At 41.3% G+C, this 16,683-nt stretch overlaps 1 long non-coding RNA gene across 2 annotated transcripts in view; it reads left to right on the forward strand.

Annotated features, from left to right (window-relative positions):
- LOC112648251 (uncharacterized) overlaps positions 1–16,683 on the forward strand; it is a 53,815-nt gene that overhangs the window by 29,107 nt on the left and 8,025 nt on the right. Inside the window, exon 6 of one of the 2 annotated variants that reach the window (XR_003128859.3) lies at positions 6,673–6,760. The exons of the other annotated variant lie outside the window; for it this stretch is intronic. This is a non-coding gene — a long non-coding RNA (uncharacterized LOC112648251). Of the gene's footprint in view, positions 1–6,672; positions 6,761–16,683 lie in introns of those variants that run through there. 2 annotated transcript variants of the gene reach the window in all.

Below are 16,683 nucleotides of genomic sequence, written 5' to 3' on the forward strand. Positions count from 1 at the left end.
GTAAGGCTACCTAAGGCTGTATCCACAGCAGCTATTCTCAGACTTCCTGTTCTGCCTCAGCCAATCACTGACTCCAGTACTCTCTGTACCTTATTTACTAGCTTTTGAAGGAATGATTATATCATGTGTACAGAATTACCAATTTCATTTAGTTATGAGCGATAGAATTATTTAAAACAAACAACAAACAAACAAAAGGCTTATTTTCTCATACAACTAAATCATGACGTGATAGCTCACGCCTTAGGAGAAACTAGAACCAGAGCTGCCAGGTATGTGCACACATGTTGTGCACAATACAGGTCCCAGGGTGCAAGTATGAGCTGGAATCCTGTCCTTTCTCCATTCCCAAAGCTGTGTTCTCTGATATGAGGTTATGTCCAATCAAAGGTACCTTCTGTTCACCTTCAAGGCTGGGTCCTCCCTGAGGCAGTACGTTTATTTAATTGGTCTGCTCAGAGGAGATACCTATATTCTCCCTTTTCTTTCCTCATCCTTTGCTCTTCTATCTAAATAAAAATCTCCCTATGGATTTTTGGATCCACCCTATGGATGGAGGAAAGGAGAAAGAAGATTATGAATATAGAAGATAGATAGCAGCAGCTTTACCAGATAATTAAAAATGCTTCTTTTAGAACCAAACCATTGGAACAAGATCAAATTAGGAAAGATATTATTGGAAATGTTTCTTGAATTTAGAAGAGATCTCACATTGGAATGACTAAAATTGCTCACTTTTTAGGTAAAATTAATAAAATGATTCCAACATCTAGATACAGTCAGGCACAATTTTTGAATTATAAAGAGGAAAGAGAGTCTTATGAGTACCTCTGACAAAAGGAATGAAACAAATGAGGAGCTTAACTACAGAAGCATTATTATTAGACTGGTGACAACTTATTTTCTTCAGTAATAAATGCTAGCAGACAATGGAGCAATACCTGGAATTTTGGTAGGCATGAGAAGAAAGATTATTAGCCCAGATTTTATATCTAACCAAACAGTTATTCAAAACATTTTCATATTCACTAGTAAATATACTACCCACTAATTCTTTTTTAAGAAGTTAGTTGAAAACATTCTCCAAATGACTAGTGAATTTTTTAATACTTACATGAGAAGTCATCATTTAAAAAATCGGAGAGGGAGATAAACCATGAGAGACTCTTAACTATAAGGAAATAAACTGAAGTCCCTGGAGGGGAGGTTGGTGGGGGGATGGGATAACTGGGTGAAGGGCATTAAGGAGGACGCATGATGCGATGAGCACTGGGTGTTATATGCAACTGATGAATTATTGAAAACATCTGAAACTAATGATGTAATATGTTGGCTAATTGAGTTTAAATAAAAATTTTTAAAAAAGAAATCATCATGAAAATACAAATCTAGCTTACATTTTTTAAGGTTCACTTTGTCTGCTATAAGAATGGTGTAGTAGAGGCCAAAAATGGAATTTGTGTTCCAGGTGAAAGATGATGATATCCATGTCACAGGTAGAAGAATGGCATATAAAAGGGTAGTATCAATAGAAAAAGAGATCAAGTGTTCTAGCTTGAGACATGTCAAATCTGAGATGTTTGTGAGGTATTCAGATGGAGATATCCATCTGAGGGTTTGGCGATGCAATTGCTGAGGTTAGAGAAGTTTAAGGTTTGTCAAGTACAGCATATAGTTGAGGAACATCAGCCTATAGATGAAGTTTGAAACCATGAAAATGGATGATGTCATTGGGAGGCAGGAAGAGAGTGTGGAGAGAGAAAAAGACCAGAATTAAATACTGAGTACCACTAAAAAATAGGGCAAGCAGTTAGCCAGCAACCACACTAGGCTTGTCAGAGCGTCAGACCTTGGGGGAGAAGATACTCTTGGATGCAGGCACTGTAGCAGATATTCAAGTTCGTTGTGTGTTACATTCTAGGGCAAGACCAGAAATTTAGCAGGGTAAATACTGGACTCCAGCACTTGGGCTTTGGGACTTTTAAATTATCTGGCTGAGAAAGAATTGACCTGTCGCCTGACACAATCAGTGGCCTTTATTCAGTAATGTGTGAATGGTGGAACTTTGCTCTAGTCTGATTCTGCTAGTTCAGTTTATGGTTGATAAAGCACTAGCCTCATCTGATATGGACACGTTAACTGAGATCTCAACCTTGACTGATTGAAACCTGGTTTACAGCCATTTTCCATGGATCTTTGCTGGAGTCCTACAGAAAATGCTCTCAATCTGCTTTCTAACTCCAAACATGGTGTTTATGTACTACAGCCCACTGTCAGAAACCTGTACCATTTCAGTCCTGAAAGCTGTGAGACTAGTCACCAACATCACTTTAGGAGACACTGGAAGATGATTAGTAATGGTCAGTTGAATAGGTGAGGGACTTCTTCTTCTGGAAGTATCCTTATTGTTTGTCCCATACTTGGGGCCAGTCATCTTGGCAGGGGCCTTGGAATCATCTCCTCACCTCCATGCTTCTCCAACACCATTATGCTGTGATTGTTGAAAGCATACATTTTCAATGGAATATTATGCAGCCATTAGAAATGACATACACCCACCATTTGCTTTAACGTGGATGGAACTAGAGGGTATTTTGCTGAGTGAAGTAAGTCAGTCGGAGAAGACAAACATTATATGGTCTGATTCATTTGGGGAATATAAAAAATAGTGAAAGGGAATAAAGGGGAAAGGAGAGAAAATGAGTGGGAAAAATCAGAGGGTGATAGAACATGAGAGACTCCTAACTCTGGGAAATGAACAAAGAGTGGTGGAAAGGGAGGTGGGCGGGGGGTTGGGGTGACTGTGTGACAGGCACTTGACGGGATGAGCACTGGGTATTATGCTATATGTTGGCAAATCGAACCCCAATAAAAAATATACAAAAAAAGAAAGCATACTTTGCACTCAAGATGAATAAAGCTGCACAGTGTACATGGGAAGCGCATGGTGAGGTCTCTGGGTCCAGATGTACCTTAACACATGGGGGAAGATAAAAGTAATGTGGGTTCTCTTGAGTCACTTGATCAGCTGGACTACGAATAACCAGTCAAGAGAAAGACTCTATTGTGTCTGCCCACTCCTTAGTACAGCAAGTAGTCTGGAGGGAATCTGGGTAGTCAGAGCAGTGCCCCTAATTAGCAGAATCTAATTAGAAACTTTTAAGTAAGTCTGAAAAATGTTATGTTAGGCTTTATATCCTTAAATAGAGCAAAGAACTGAGAATGGCTGCAGAGGTACAAAGTTTAATAAATAACACTTCGTACAGTCCATCCTTTTGGAATCTTAGGGTCCAAATACATCTTTCTTTCCATATTTAGCTTCTAAACAACAATATCAGTCACGCACCCACCTACCAGCATGCATTTATGTATTGCACAAATAAAAAGTTACTCTTCCTCTCCTCCCAAAAAGGGACATATGAAATCTCATGTGTCCATGTATGGAGGATAGTCATTCCTTTCCCAACATAGCCAAAATTCCCTTTGATATTCTGTAATCTAAAGACTAAACAATAATTGCTACCAATATACTGTGTATCAGATAGCAAGGAAAGGAGAGAGTCATGAAGGCAGCATAAGTCATTTGTGCTCACATTCTGTTGGCCAGAACTTAGATGCAAGTAGCTGGGTGGGCTGTACCCAGGAGAAAGATGAAAATTGTTCAGTGAACTATCACATTGCCTCTGCCGTACCAAAAAAGCAAAGTGTTTAGGAAAGAGGGACTTCTTTTTAAAATTTTTTTATTTCAAAGATTTTATTTATTTATTCATGAGAGACACACAAAGAGAGAGAGAGAGAGAGAGGCAGAGGGGACTCGATCCTGGGTCTCCAGGATCAGGCCCTGGGCTGAAGGCTACACTAAACCGCTGAGCCACCCAGGCTGCCCAGAAAGAGGGACTTCTGATTAAGCATACATATTTATCTCTTATTTCCCCTAACCCTGGAATGATCCTCTAAAATGACAATAAAGGAGTAAAACAGGTTAAGAAAGACAAAGAAAATGAGAGAGTGAAAGACACTGAAAGAGAGATGTTAAAATTTTGAACATGAACATTGCATGAATCGATGGAGAAGTGGTAACTTTGGAAAGAAGATGACAGAGAAAATAGGTGATATCCCACCCTCCCCCAGCCTCTGGAAAACCTTATGTGTCAGAGGGACAGGGGCATTGACTAGCTATAGTCATAATAGTAAAGTGTGGCAATCATAAAATCCCAGGGGCATACAGTAACCTTTTGTTTTTCCCACCTTTGAAGATTAACAGGCGCCCTCCTGTGTTTGTGGGTCAGCTGGGGCTTTTCTCAGGCTGAGTTTGGTGAGGGCACCCCAGCAGGGGCAGCTCTGCTCCAGAAGTCCCTCATCCCCTCCCCAAGGCCAGTATACTAGGATGACTGTGCCTTTCTCATAGGACAGAGACATGGGAGCACCAGTGAAAATTTCTAGACCTCTTTAGGACCAGACTCAGAGTTGGCACACTGTGTTGTTCACACGTCATTGTATTGGCCAAAGCAAGTCACATAATCAAGGCTAAATTCCAGGGGTGGGAATAGGCTCTGGGTCTTAAGAGAAAGGAGCTGCAGTCACATGCCAAAGGGCATGGATGAAGGGAGGGATGAAGAATTAGGTCTATTTATACAGGACCATAGCAGGGCAGGGAGGATGGGCTGGAAATGAAACTGCTGCATTCAGGTCCTGTGAAAGGCAACTAGAATCCTGGATTTCTCTCCTATCCATGAACAGCAGAGGTGGGGAGATGATTGCTAAAACCAGCGGAATAAGTACAAGCCTGCATTTTGAAAAGTAGAGCACCAGCCTCCTTTCCTCATTTATCCCCCAGAACTCCAGCAGGTCTGGAGAAGAAACTGGTAGTCCTTTCTGGGGAAGCTGGAGAATGATCCCGGAGAGAAGAGCTACCGATAATGTTCCCTGGGGGCTGAAGCTGTGAGGGATTTGGAAAATGAAGCAAGGTTTCAAAACAAGCAATTATTAATTATATATGTAATTTACCAACACATGTAATTAAGTAATAAATAAGATAGGAATTAATAACAAATAGAAAATTATATATACAAACATCTTAAAATAGTAATGGATTAGAGATGGGAGTGGCATCAGCCAGGAAAGACAATTCTTTCAGGAGGTAAAGATGAGAAATGAGGTGATAGAGCAATGTGTGGCTTTAACTACTATTTTAAAATCCATTTTATGATGCAGAAGAGACAGGGCATAATTGAAGGTTCACAATCTTCAAGAAGCTAGGGATCTGGTATCTACTAGAACACAGGTAGCTCTGGAGACTTCAGAAGGTTCAGGAGCGTGTGTCTCTGTTGAGGAACTTGGAGATTCTTAAGTTTCTTTTTGTTACGCTGCAACATCGTGGACTTATCTCAAGACACAGATAGACAAAGCCTGAAATCAACATATGAAATGCTAATAATTATTATATTTGAGGTGGGATAGGTGATTTTGCTCACTATGCTTTTCTGCACTTTCCAGATTTTACATAATAAACGTGTTAATTTCAAATCTAGGGGAAATGTTATGTATCTATCCATCGTTCTCCTTATTTATTTCTTTCAGTTGTTCCTGGAAGGGCAGGTAGACCACTAAGGAAGTGGTACTTTAACTAAGTTGACACAATTTAAAACACCCTGTCTTTTTAGGAATAATTTTGCCTGAGGGGATGAATGGATGGTGGAGCAGCATCCTGAAAAGAACCATCCCTGTCTCTTCCCTTCTTCAGCTCCTCTCTCACTCCCTGCATCCTGCCCTTTCTTCCGCACATCACAGTTGTCTCAGCCTCCCTCTAGCTGTTTCACATGTTTTGTCTCTCACTCCCTCAGGCTATTTTCAGATCACCCCCTCCCACTGCTGATCTATTTTCATGTAAGGAACATGATTTCTGAGAGTCCTACTTCATTTTTTTCTCGTCCCCCTGTGGACTGGCCTGAATGCACACTGTCAGAGAATTATGTTGCAAGGACTGCAGGGAAGGAATTAAATTACTAATAGACCATTCTCTCTCAGGACAAAGGGGAAAAAATGCAAATAAACACTGTGTCGCCTCAACTCCCTGCTATTGTACTTGGTACGCTCGGACCCCAGAATCTCTGATTCTCAGGCTCCCTGGCCTCCTTCTTAGTCTCAAACCCAATGGACATGGGTTAGAAACCCCGCCCCTGACTAACCAGGTGACTTTGGGGACGTTCTTAATGGCCCTAAGCCTAGGAGCTCTTCTCCTTAAGATGGCAGTGATAACACCCCCACCACTGAATGTAAGGCAGGAAAACAGCTGCCCCAGCCAGAGGAGGGGCCCAGCACACAGCCCTTTCCAGCCTGCACTTCTGACTTGAGCTTCTTCCTACTTCTTCTGTTCCAATTTAACTAGCAAACTACAGGGCTCCTGTCACAACATAAGGGATGTCCCGCCCTCATTTCCACAGTCCTATCTAGGCTAAGCTCAGATGCAAGTGGAGACAGACACTGAGAATCTTAGCTATAAGAGAATGAGAGTTGCAGGATTCTCTGTTGAGGAAACCTTTCTCAATTAAAACAAACAAACAAACAAACATATAATAACCTTCCCAACTCCCACACTTCCCTGGATGATTGTGGGTATTTATTCTAGCCCAGATACTGTGATGGGTTCTTTTTATTTTAATCTTATTTAAGCCTCAAGAAACCCTGTGAGAAATTATCATACTGGTATTATAGAGAAGAAACTGAAGCTCGGAGAGGTTGCTCAAGGTCAATTGCTGGTAAGTACGGAAGACAGGATTTGAACCTACAAGAAATCTGTACTCTTTGTAAGCTCTTAAGTAGATTCCCTGCCATAATTTTACTAATTTCCTGTCCCTTTTGCAAGTAGGGACACAATAGGAAACTGAATGTAAAAGCACTAATCAATCCCAAACACTGACAACTCTAGTTATTACACTATTCTCTTTGAAAAGGCTCTTTCCCCTCCTTGTTTCTTGTTACCTTCTTCTTAACTTGTGACTCAGTGGATTGGCTTTTGGAATTGCCGAGGGATTCATTCATTCATTTGTTCATAGCTTATACATCTAGCAACCTATGATATGCTGGGACCTGTTTAAGACACTAAAGAGATACAGATATCAATGAAGTTACAGTCCGTGGAGAGAGAAATGTGAATGTGCTGTGACAAAGTCCTATGGGAGGGGAGCATCAAGGAATGCAAAATCTCTAGGCAAGTCAGAGTAGATGCATGAAGTAGGAAGTGTAGGCTGCAAGTACCAGCAAACTCAATACAGAATTTATTATATCACAAAACACAATGTCCAAGTCATGGTGGTAAAAGTTACAGTGTGGCCAGGGCACCAGCTCCATTGTTCTGCTCCTCTCAGCTCTGCCTCTTCTGTGGGCTGAATTTGATCTCAGGTTCCCTAATGACTGCAAGATGATGGCCAGCAGCTTCCTAGTTTGTGGCTGAGAGAAGACACAGAAACCTCTGTTCAGACTGTGGAAGAAAATTTCTTCCCTTCAGTCACTTCAGGTCGTGTGCCCACTCCTAGGACAATAACAACCACCTGAGACATTGTAAAGGAAGGAGATTCTTATGATGGGCTTCACCAAAAAAAAAGACCTTTTCCTTGAAATAAACTTCTCTTGAGTAATATGTGTGGTATGGGAAGTGATATAAAGGAAGAAGAGACTGGATGCTGGATGGGTAGCTAACAAGGTCCACAGCTGTAGGATTCAGAGAGGAAATGACATTTAAGCTGGTATTGATGGATGAATAAGAGCTCACCAGAAAAAGGTCAAAATGCATTTCCAGCAAAGGAGTCAGCTTGTATCTTTGTTCTTGCACCAAGGACCTGGAGTGGTAATTTCACAGCAGAAAACTGGAAGAGGCAAAGAGGGTTTTAAAAAAGTCAGGGCAAACTAGGAAGGGTCTTGCATCCCTTGTAGAGCATTTGTTTTTCATCTGCAGACAGATTTTTATTATACAGTAGGGAATGTGGATAAAATTTCTCTTGGGATGATTAGCTCCATAAACTAGAGTGTAGGGAGTGGAGAGGCTAGTAGGATGAAGACAGCTACAAAGTTTTAGGTGAGAGGTGCCGAGTTTCTGGCTAAATCAAACTGGACATGGATGCAGAGCTAGGGAGGTAGAGGGGGTCTTTGGGAAGTCACATTAGCTTCTGAAGCCCCTCGTCAGGGTCACTGCTACATGGGAATAAATCCCTATGGGAGAGTGAGGCTAGTAGAGTGCACTTCCAACCCTCCGCCAGAGGGCCAGGGGCCAGAAATCCAAGTTGCATTCAGCTTCCTTACTCCAGGGTTTATCTGGGTCTGCAGTGTTTTTATCCTTTGCATAGAGGCTTCTAAGTTAATAATCTGAGACTTATGATTTCAGGAAGAGAGCCTCAGCACCCACCCAGTGGAGCATGGCATTCCTCTTTGGTTCATGCTTGGATGTTTCTTCTCTTCACTTTCACTTGACACCTGCAGATTGCTGATGTTACCAGGGGCTGTCTCTGCAGTTGCTGAGGCTCCTCTAAGAGGTAGTCAGGAGGTGTCTGGGGCTTGGAGATGGGGCCAATTAGAATATTTCTCAGGCACAACCACTAACAACAGTTAACAAAGGTGGTCTCTAATCTACTCCTGGCCCATGGTCTAGAAGTATAAACATTGGAGTATGTCTTCCTGGGTGGTCTATTATTTTAGAATTCTAAATCTTCTGGAGCAAAATTTTTCCACCTCAATAAATCACTAATCACTTCCCACAACTCTTCTCTCAGATGGAAATTTAGCTTAGTCACAGAGAATTTATTAATGGGGGTAGAAGTGCTGGGTGGGAACAGCGTCCCATCCATGGCATAGCATCAGGCGGGGGAGTGCTCCTTCATGAATTTCTCTTCCATAATGGCTCCTTCCTGCCAGGATACACTGCCATGCGCAGGGTCTCGTGTAGTAAAAAACAACCACCTCAACTAAGACCCCGTAGACCTCTTGCACTCTGCAAGTGCTGCTCCATTTCTCCTTCTCCTTCTTTAGGAAAACAACTCCAAAAAGCTGTTCAAACTCTCTTTTTCCTTCCTCGCCTCACATTCTCTCTTTAATCTGCCTACCCAGATTTCCATCTTCACCAGAGTGTGGGAACTACTCTTACCAAGACGGCAACCATCAGTGGTCAGTTTTCAATCTTCATTACTTAGCCCCTCAAAACCTTTGACACATTTGGTCATTCCTCCTTTTTGAAACCCTTGTCACTTGCTGGTCAGTATACATTTCTGGTCATCTGCCTATATCACTGGCATTTCTTGATATCCTCGGTGAAATCCTGTTCCTTTAAGTGGTCCCTAGAAGTTGGAGTATTCCAAATCTCAGCCCTTGAAACTCTTTCCTTCTCATATCTACTCACTCCGTGAACAAGCTAATCTAGTTCATGGCTTTAAATGCCAATCATATGCCGAGGACTCAAAAATGCGATCCTTTGGTTCTGGGCATTGTGTTTGTTTATTCAACTACCTGCAAGATACCTCCATGTGGATATCTACTGGGCAACTGGTGATATTGTTTATCATCTGCTTTGTAATATTGTAATAAAGACAGTGTGCTCCAAAAGTGTGTATTAGTTACTTCAAGCTACAGATAGTTGTTCTAATCAGGAATTTGCACCACAGCTGGCTTCATTGCAGAAAGGCCATTCTCCAGAGGCAGCTACTACAAGCACTTCAGCTATCTTTAACTCTGATCAACACCAGACATTTTGCTAATTAGCATGCTGAAGTCAAAAATGAGTTTTCATTTGTGAAATTAGTGGCTTGTTAATCAGCATAGTGGATGTTAGAAATGGGCTTTCATAGGTCAAATTAGAGGTAATCAAGATATGGGAATTGGCTAAAATATTTTAGGGACATTCCCTATCTGCATAAAAACAGGGTATAAGAATCTAGCAAGGCTAATGGGCTATACATTTAAGGATAGTACCTGAAACTTGATTCTTAAACAGTTCTGTTTCTAGCCATTAGAACAATGGATTTCTGGATGTCTGACCCTGCCTTGGAATATGATCTTCTGCTGAATAGACTTCTTATGCAGTGCAGTGTTTGGAGCACTGGAAGGCCAGTGTGTTGGGACTACATCAGGCTTATAGAGCAGGTGTATAAATTGCTTTGTGCCTACTTGTTAATGACATTATGTCTGCATATGTGGTAAAATCTGATCTGAGACTTGTTTTCATTATAACTTGGTAATGAGGTTGTAGGGGCAGTAACTGATTCACCCATTTTCGACTTTTTCTGTGGCTGTAGTTGTATACCACAATGAACCTAAGAGTTGTGCATTATCAAACTGGCTATGTCAGTTTTCATTACAGTTCAAACATAACATGGCTAAAATAGAGGTCTCTTTTCACCATCCTCCAAACTGCTCTGCCCAGGCTTTGCCTTCATAGAAAACAGCACCTACATTCACCCCCAGTCTCAGGCCTGAACTTAGCTCCTTGCCTGAACTTTTCTTCACACCCGCAGCCTATCCACCAACAAATTGTCTTGATTCTATCTCAAAGGCTATCAATTTGTACATTTTTCTCTATGTCCACAGTTCATCTCTCATCTCTGCTACTACAGTGGCCTCCTAATAGGCCTTCCTATATCCACTGTTACCTCTGGTCAGTTCCCATAGAGCTGTCAGAGAGTATGTCTACAATGTCAATGAGATCATATCGCTCTCCTGCTTTAAACCCTACAAAGTTTCCTCTTACACTTAGAATAAAATTTCAATCTGTTACCATGTCCTCTATGATCTCCTGTGATCAAGCCCCTGACCACCTCTCCAATCCCATCTTCTCCTTCTTGTATCACCCCACTCTTACAGTCTTCAGTCCTCTGTTCAAGCTCTCAAACTCCTTCCTGTTTTAGGGTCTTTACACTTACTGCTCCCTCATCAGAAATACTCTCTTTGCACCTTGGGTCACATGTCACATCTTCAAAAAGTTCTTCATTACCAGCTACCTGCTCTAATAGAGACCCCTTCTCCCATTCTCTATCCTGTTGCCTGATCTACTTTTCATCTTAACATAGATCTTGTCATAATATATCTTTATTTGTTAAATATATTGTAATTTATTTCCATCATGAAGACAAAAGCTCCATGAGGATAGAGACTTGAATCTTGTTAGCTACTGTATCCCCAGTGAGGACAACAGTGCTAGGTACGTAGTAAATTAACACTCATTAAATATTTGTGGAATGAATGAATCATTCCAATATTCTTACATATTTCTGTTTCTCCCGTGTTGTGATGTCAAACGCATTGCAATTGGAAAGCCAACTAGAGTGAGCTATCTCTTTGTGAGATGTGCTTATACCTATCCATTCATTCATGTAACTCATCTTTCTTGCTATGCTTTCTGTCCATCAAACCCTGTAGTACGTGAAGATGCAACTGTGAGCAAGCCAGATAGGTTTTCTTTTCTCATGGAATTTACCATCCAGTTGGAGTCATAAACATTAAATAGTAAGCAAATGATTACAAATTATTGTGAGATATATAAGGAAAAAATCCATTAGAGTACTGAGATAGAGGGAACATTATAGAAGCTTCTTAGAGGCAGCATCTCTAAAGAGATGACCTTATGTTGAGGCACGAAGGATGAGAAAGAACAGGACTTGTAAAGAAGATGGCAAGTGCAAAGATCCTGAGGCAGGAAAGAAATCAGCCAGTTCATAGGCCTGAAAGATGTACATGGCTCAGAGCTGGGGCTAAAGGGGGGGGGGACCACATTGGACATTGAAAAGAAAAACAGAAACTGAGCCACCAGGGAAAATGGATTGGATATGTATTTGGAGTCAACATGAAAGCAAGAACACCAGTTAGAAGACAGTCGTGATGGTTGAGCAGACTTGATGGAAGCTTGAGCTAATGTGATGATAGGGAAAAGGGAAAGACATAGCCACATTAGAAATATATTTTGGAGGTAGAATCAGTAGCAACTGGAGAAGGATAGAATGTGGGTAGCCAGGGCTATATACATGACAGATCTCCAATAAATAAGTGATTATGTTGTATCATGGCAGGGAAGGATGAGAAATAAGAATATTTCCTAGATTTTTTGGTATTTGCAATGGAGGGAAGTGCATCATTGTTTTCTAAGAACATGGGGGAAGACTGAGTGAAACAGCTTTGAGAAGGAAATTTACTTCCGATTTGAGCCTATTAAGTGTGAGATGGCTGCAGCACATCAGCTGAATGTGCAAGACCAGAGGAGATGCGACTAGACTGGAGATAGATAGCAATTTTGTATCTGTGGAGATACATATGGTATGTAGAGCAATGGGAATGGAGAATGTCACCCAGGAGAGACTGATAAAGAGGATGTATCCCAGAAGGTCCCAGAAAGTGTGACAATCTCAGTCAATTAGAAGGTGAGGGACTTAGGAGGAAATTTGACAGATGCAAATAAAAGGAAATCCAGGATAGTGTGGTATCCTGGGGACAAAAGAGGAAAGTGTTTCTAGTAGGAACTTTGTCAGGTTGCAGGCTGGTGAAACACTCAGAAAGATGAGGAGAGAACAGAACAGTGTCTATTGCATTTAGCAACATGGAGGTTGTTAACTTTGACAAGAGCACTTTACAGTTGAGTAATGGAGGTGGAAGTCAGACGTTGGGTGAAGAGTAAATTGGAGGCACAGAGAATGGAGACAGCTTGTGTAGAAAACCCTTTTAGGAGGTTTGACTGTGAAGAGGAGCAGAAAAATATTGCAATAACTAGAGAAGTTGGTGGGGTTGAAGGCAACTTACTGGTATTTATTAAAGATGAGAGATTATATGATGTGTTTGTTACTGATAGGACTATTTCAGTCAAGGGAGAGGGAGATTGTGCAGAAAAGAAAGGCAGGCTGCCATTAAGTCAAAAGGGAGTAGAATCCAGAGAAGCAGAGATTGATTGTCTTTTGCTAGGAAGGGAGTTTTTATTTTATGGAGCTCAGGATATAAATAATACTTTTCCTATTTCTTTGTTCAGATGCAAATGTTGAGAATAATAGATGGTGAGTATTCCTGCACTTTCAAATGAGGCACAGCATCATTTATGCAGGACTTAGAAAGAGGTGAATCAAAACCTGTTTTTGCCCCCGTGTTCCATCATCCAACTCCAGGCAACATAGGAGAAGCTGGTAGTAACTCACTCATGGTGTGTTCCCCAAGACATGTGAGGACACGGAGGTGCTTTCCACTCCACTGCAAACCACTATGGGAAAGGCTTCATGTAACCGTTGGGAAGCTTGATTTGTATCCCCCAGAGCTTGGGGCACTCAGGCATCCACACTTGAAAAAGTCTACAGATGAAGGGCTGTGTGAAATGATGGGAGTAACAGAGCAGAGAGAGGTTCAGTGATAATGGCCTACATTTCCAAAGTTACCAGGTTTGCATCAGGGAACTGCAAGTGGGGAGATGTGGGAAGGGCCCAGAAAAGCAACTTATTATGTTGAGGCTTTAGACACACAAAAGGCTCCAGTGCTGTCATGCAATTGCACCAGTGTTGTCTCTGATTGCTCATCTCCTGAGCCCAGCTCAAGAGGATCATAAACAGGACTTAGTGGGAAAGAGGCCAAGAAGGAAAACAAAGGTAGGAGTGGAGAAAGAGGGAAGAAACCATTTCATCCTCCTGTATTCCAGACACTTGGGCATATATGAGTCTCTAGCTGACATGAGTGAGGGGGCAGTGCCTTGATATAGGACTGGACTACATATTACAAGCCATATATTTCATTAATGCCTGAGAGTGATGGGGAAAATGAGGATATGCCCCCCACAATGTCCAACAGTGAAGAAGAACAATTCCACAGAGGGAGAATAAAGAGTCAGTGGTGAGAAAGAATAAAGTTGCTTCCTGCCTGCCTTTTTCTCATTCCAGCTGTTCAATAAACTGCTTATAGTTTACATTTGTTTCTATCTTAAAACATTGTGATGTTTGTACTATTGCAGTCCAAATAAAACCTGTGTATGACAGTTTATAAGTACTGCCATATTTCCTGTTCTATCATATTTGAGACCAGGTTTGTGCATTGAAAAGCATCTAAAAACCTAGCAGGTAACAAAAATGAATGACACAAGTCAGGAGTAATAAAGTAGAGAGGAATAGGGACTAGTGAATGCATGACTTCTTAATATTTTAGAAATCCTCTACTGGTCAAACAGCATAGAAATGGAGACCACTAGTGACAGCTTTTGTGTTAGGCATTAGATACCATTCTTCCCCAACCCTGGACATCACAGGCCTATACTGCAGAGTGTGGCCATAGGATGGGGGCAGGGGACAAGGCCATGTGACATGCCCCTATCTCACATTCATACATCCTAAGCCATTTACTAGACAAATACAGAAATATTCTGAGATTTCCCAAGTCTATAATTTATAATTTCTTGTCAAAATTCTTGGTACAAATAGGAAAGCATCAACCTGTCATCTTAACATTAACAGGAGGATAGATGAAGGAAGAAACAGAAAATGTGCTTCACAAAAATCCTTTCTCCATCCTGTGCCAGATCCTGGTAATGAGCACCAATACAAGCCATTTGCTTTAGCTAGGAAACCACATCTTAAAAGGCTTCCGTTCCATTCATTAAATATTTACTGAGTGCCTACTATGTGCAAGAAAATAATCACAGGTCAGCTTTGACCTGAAGGATCTGAACTCTCTGGTGTATAATCTTGTCATTTGGAATTATGCCTGAGTAGCAATATGCTAGCCTTAAGCAAAATATCCTGTCAGCAAAATAAGAGCTTCCTCAACCCAAAACAAAACATATGAGAGAAATATAAAAACAGAATTTCAGAATGAGAATAGTCATATGCTAGAGAAAAATAAATGTAATTGTACCTCATTAAATGTTTGCTTCAAAGTAATTCCCTAAAAAGGAACCCAGGATTTGTTACTTTACATTATGTTTGAAAATACCACAGAAGCTTAGGTGTTAGGAGGGTCCTCAAAGGCCATTCATACCATGGTTCTATGTGAGGCAGGTATCCTCCTTAGAATAGAGTTGCTTCTATATGGTTCATTCCACCTAAGTGTGGCCACTCATGACAATCATAATCAGGTTCTGGCACTGTGAGTTTTCTTAGACTAGATGCAAGCAAGTACTAGAACTGAGAAACATCTGTGGTTCTGGACAAAGGTAAAGGTTTTGGTTGTACAAGACACATGAATGTGGGTCTGAGTTGGTCCCTAACCAGGAAGTACCACGGTTATAATGACGGGTAAAAAGCACATCAGAGGTGAGGTCAACAGCAGAGGACCAACACATTGCTGGTCATAAAGACTGACAGCAAGAGTTAGAATCTAGGGCAGCCCAGGTGGCTTGGTGGTTTAGCGCCGCCTTCAGCCCAGGGTGTGATCCTGGAGACCCGGGATCAAGTCCCACATCAGGCTCCCTGCATGGAGCCTGCTTCTCCCTCTGCCTGTGTCTCTGCATCTCTCTCTCTCTCTCTTTCTCTCTCTCTGTGTCTCTCATGAATAAACAAATAAAATCTTAAACAAAACAAGTGTCAGAATCTAACTAGAAGAGAGAGTCCTACAGTAAGCAAGAAAAAATTCCTGAGGACATGAGAATAGGACACCCAGTATTAGGGAAAGAGGTCTTCTAAAGCACAGTAATATCTTTAACAAGATTTCCAGAAGTCAAACCTTGAGCAACCAGTAAACATCTCCCTGTCCCTTCTTCAGCATCCTCTTTGCCTGGGTCATCTTTGCCTGCTGGTGGGGTTCAGTTGTCATCCTTAAATTTTTTTAAAATGCAATGACTTATTCTTTAAATATTTTATTCTTTTGATTTTCATTATTCCATCTTTTCCTAGTTTTTACCCTATCTTTTAGCCCTCATTTTTAATGACTCTGCCTCTTTTAATTGATCTCTGAGTATCGATCTCATAAGGCTCAATGTTGAGGTCTCCCTTATTTCTTTCTATCCCTAGTCCTATGGCTCATGTCCCACCTATATGTTGACAACTGTGGATCTTTGTTTCTCCAGCCATGACCTCTTTCCTGAGCTCTAAGCTCATGTAGCTATTCCTATATGATTTATTTACTTATAAGTCAAATAGGGGTTTCAATAATTATATCCAAAACAAAACTCGTAATCCCCTCTATTGTCCACAACCTGCTCCTCCCAGTCTTTCCCCATCTTGATAAATGGCAATATAGGCCAACTGAAGCATTTAGTCAAAAACCCAAGAGTCATCCTTAATTTTCCCCTTTCCTCTCTGCTTCCCCACTCAACATCCACTTCATCAGCAACCCTTGCCATTTCTGTTTACAAAATGTTTCTGGAATCCATCCATTTCTAACTACAGCATTACCACCCAGCTCCAAGCTCCCATTTCTTGGCCCCTGAACTTCTGCTATAGCAATAACTCCCCTATACTCCATTCTATGCCCAATAGCCAGAGGGATCTTTTAAAGAATAATTAACATAACTTTGTTGCCTGAAAAAATCCTATCCAAAACTTACACAAAAGTCACCCATTCCACTAGGAATAAAACCCAAAGAGGCTTTGTGTGAGCTTCCACTGTCAACCCATCTGACTTCATCTGATACCCCATTCACTTTCCTTTAGCCACATTGGCCTGCCTTCTTATCTTTAATAGCCCAGTCTCAGTCCTGAGTTATGGCTTCTTCATTGGATTTTCACCCCCCAGAAGGCTCTTCCT

This window comes from Canis lupus, chromosome 7 (genome assembly GCF_003254725.2).
Source record: "Canis lupus dingo isolate Sandy chromosome 7, ASM325472v2, whole genome shotgun sequence".
Classification (NCBI taxonomy): domain Eukaryota; kingdom Metazoa; phylum Chordata; class Mammalia; order Carnivora; family Canidae; genus Canis; species Canis lupus.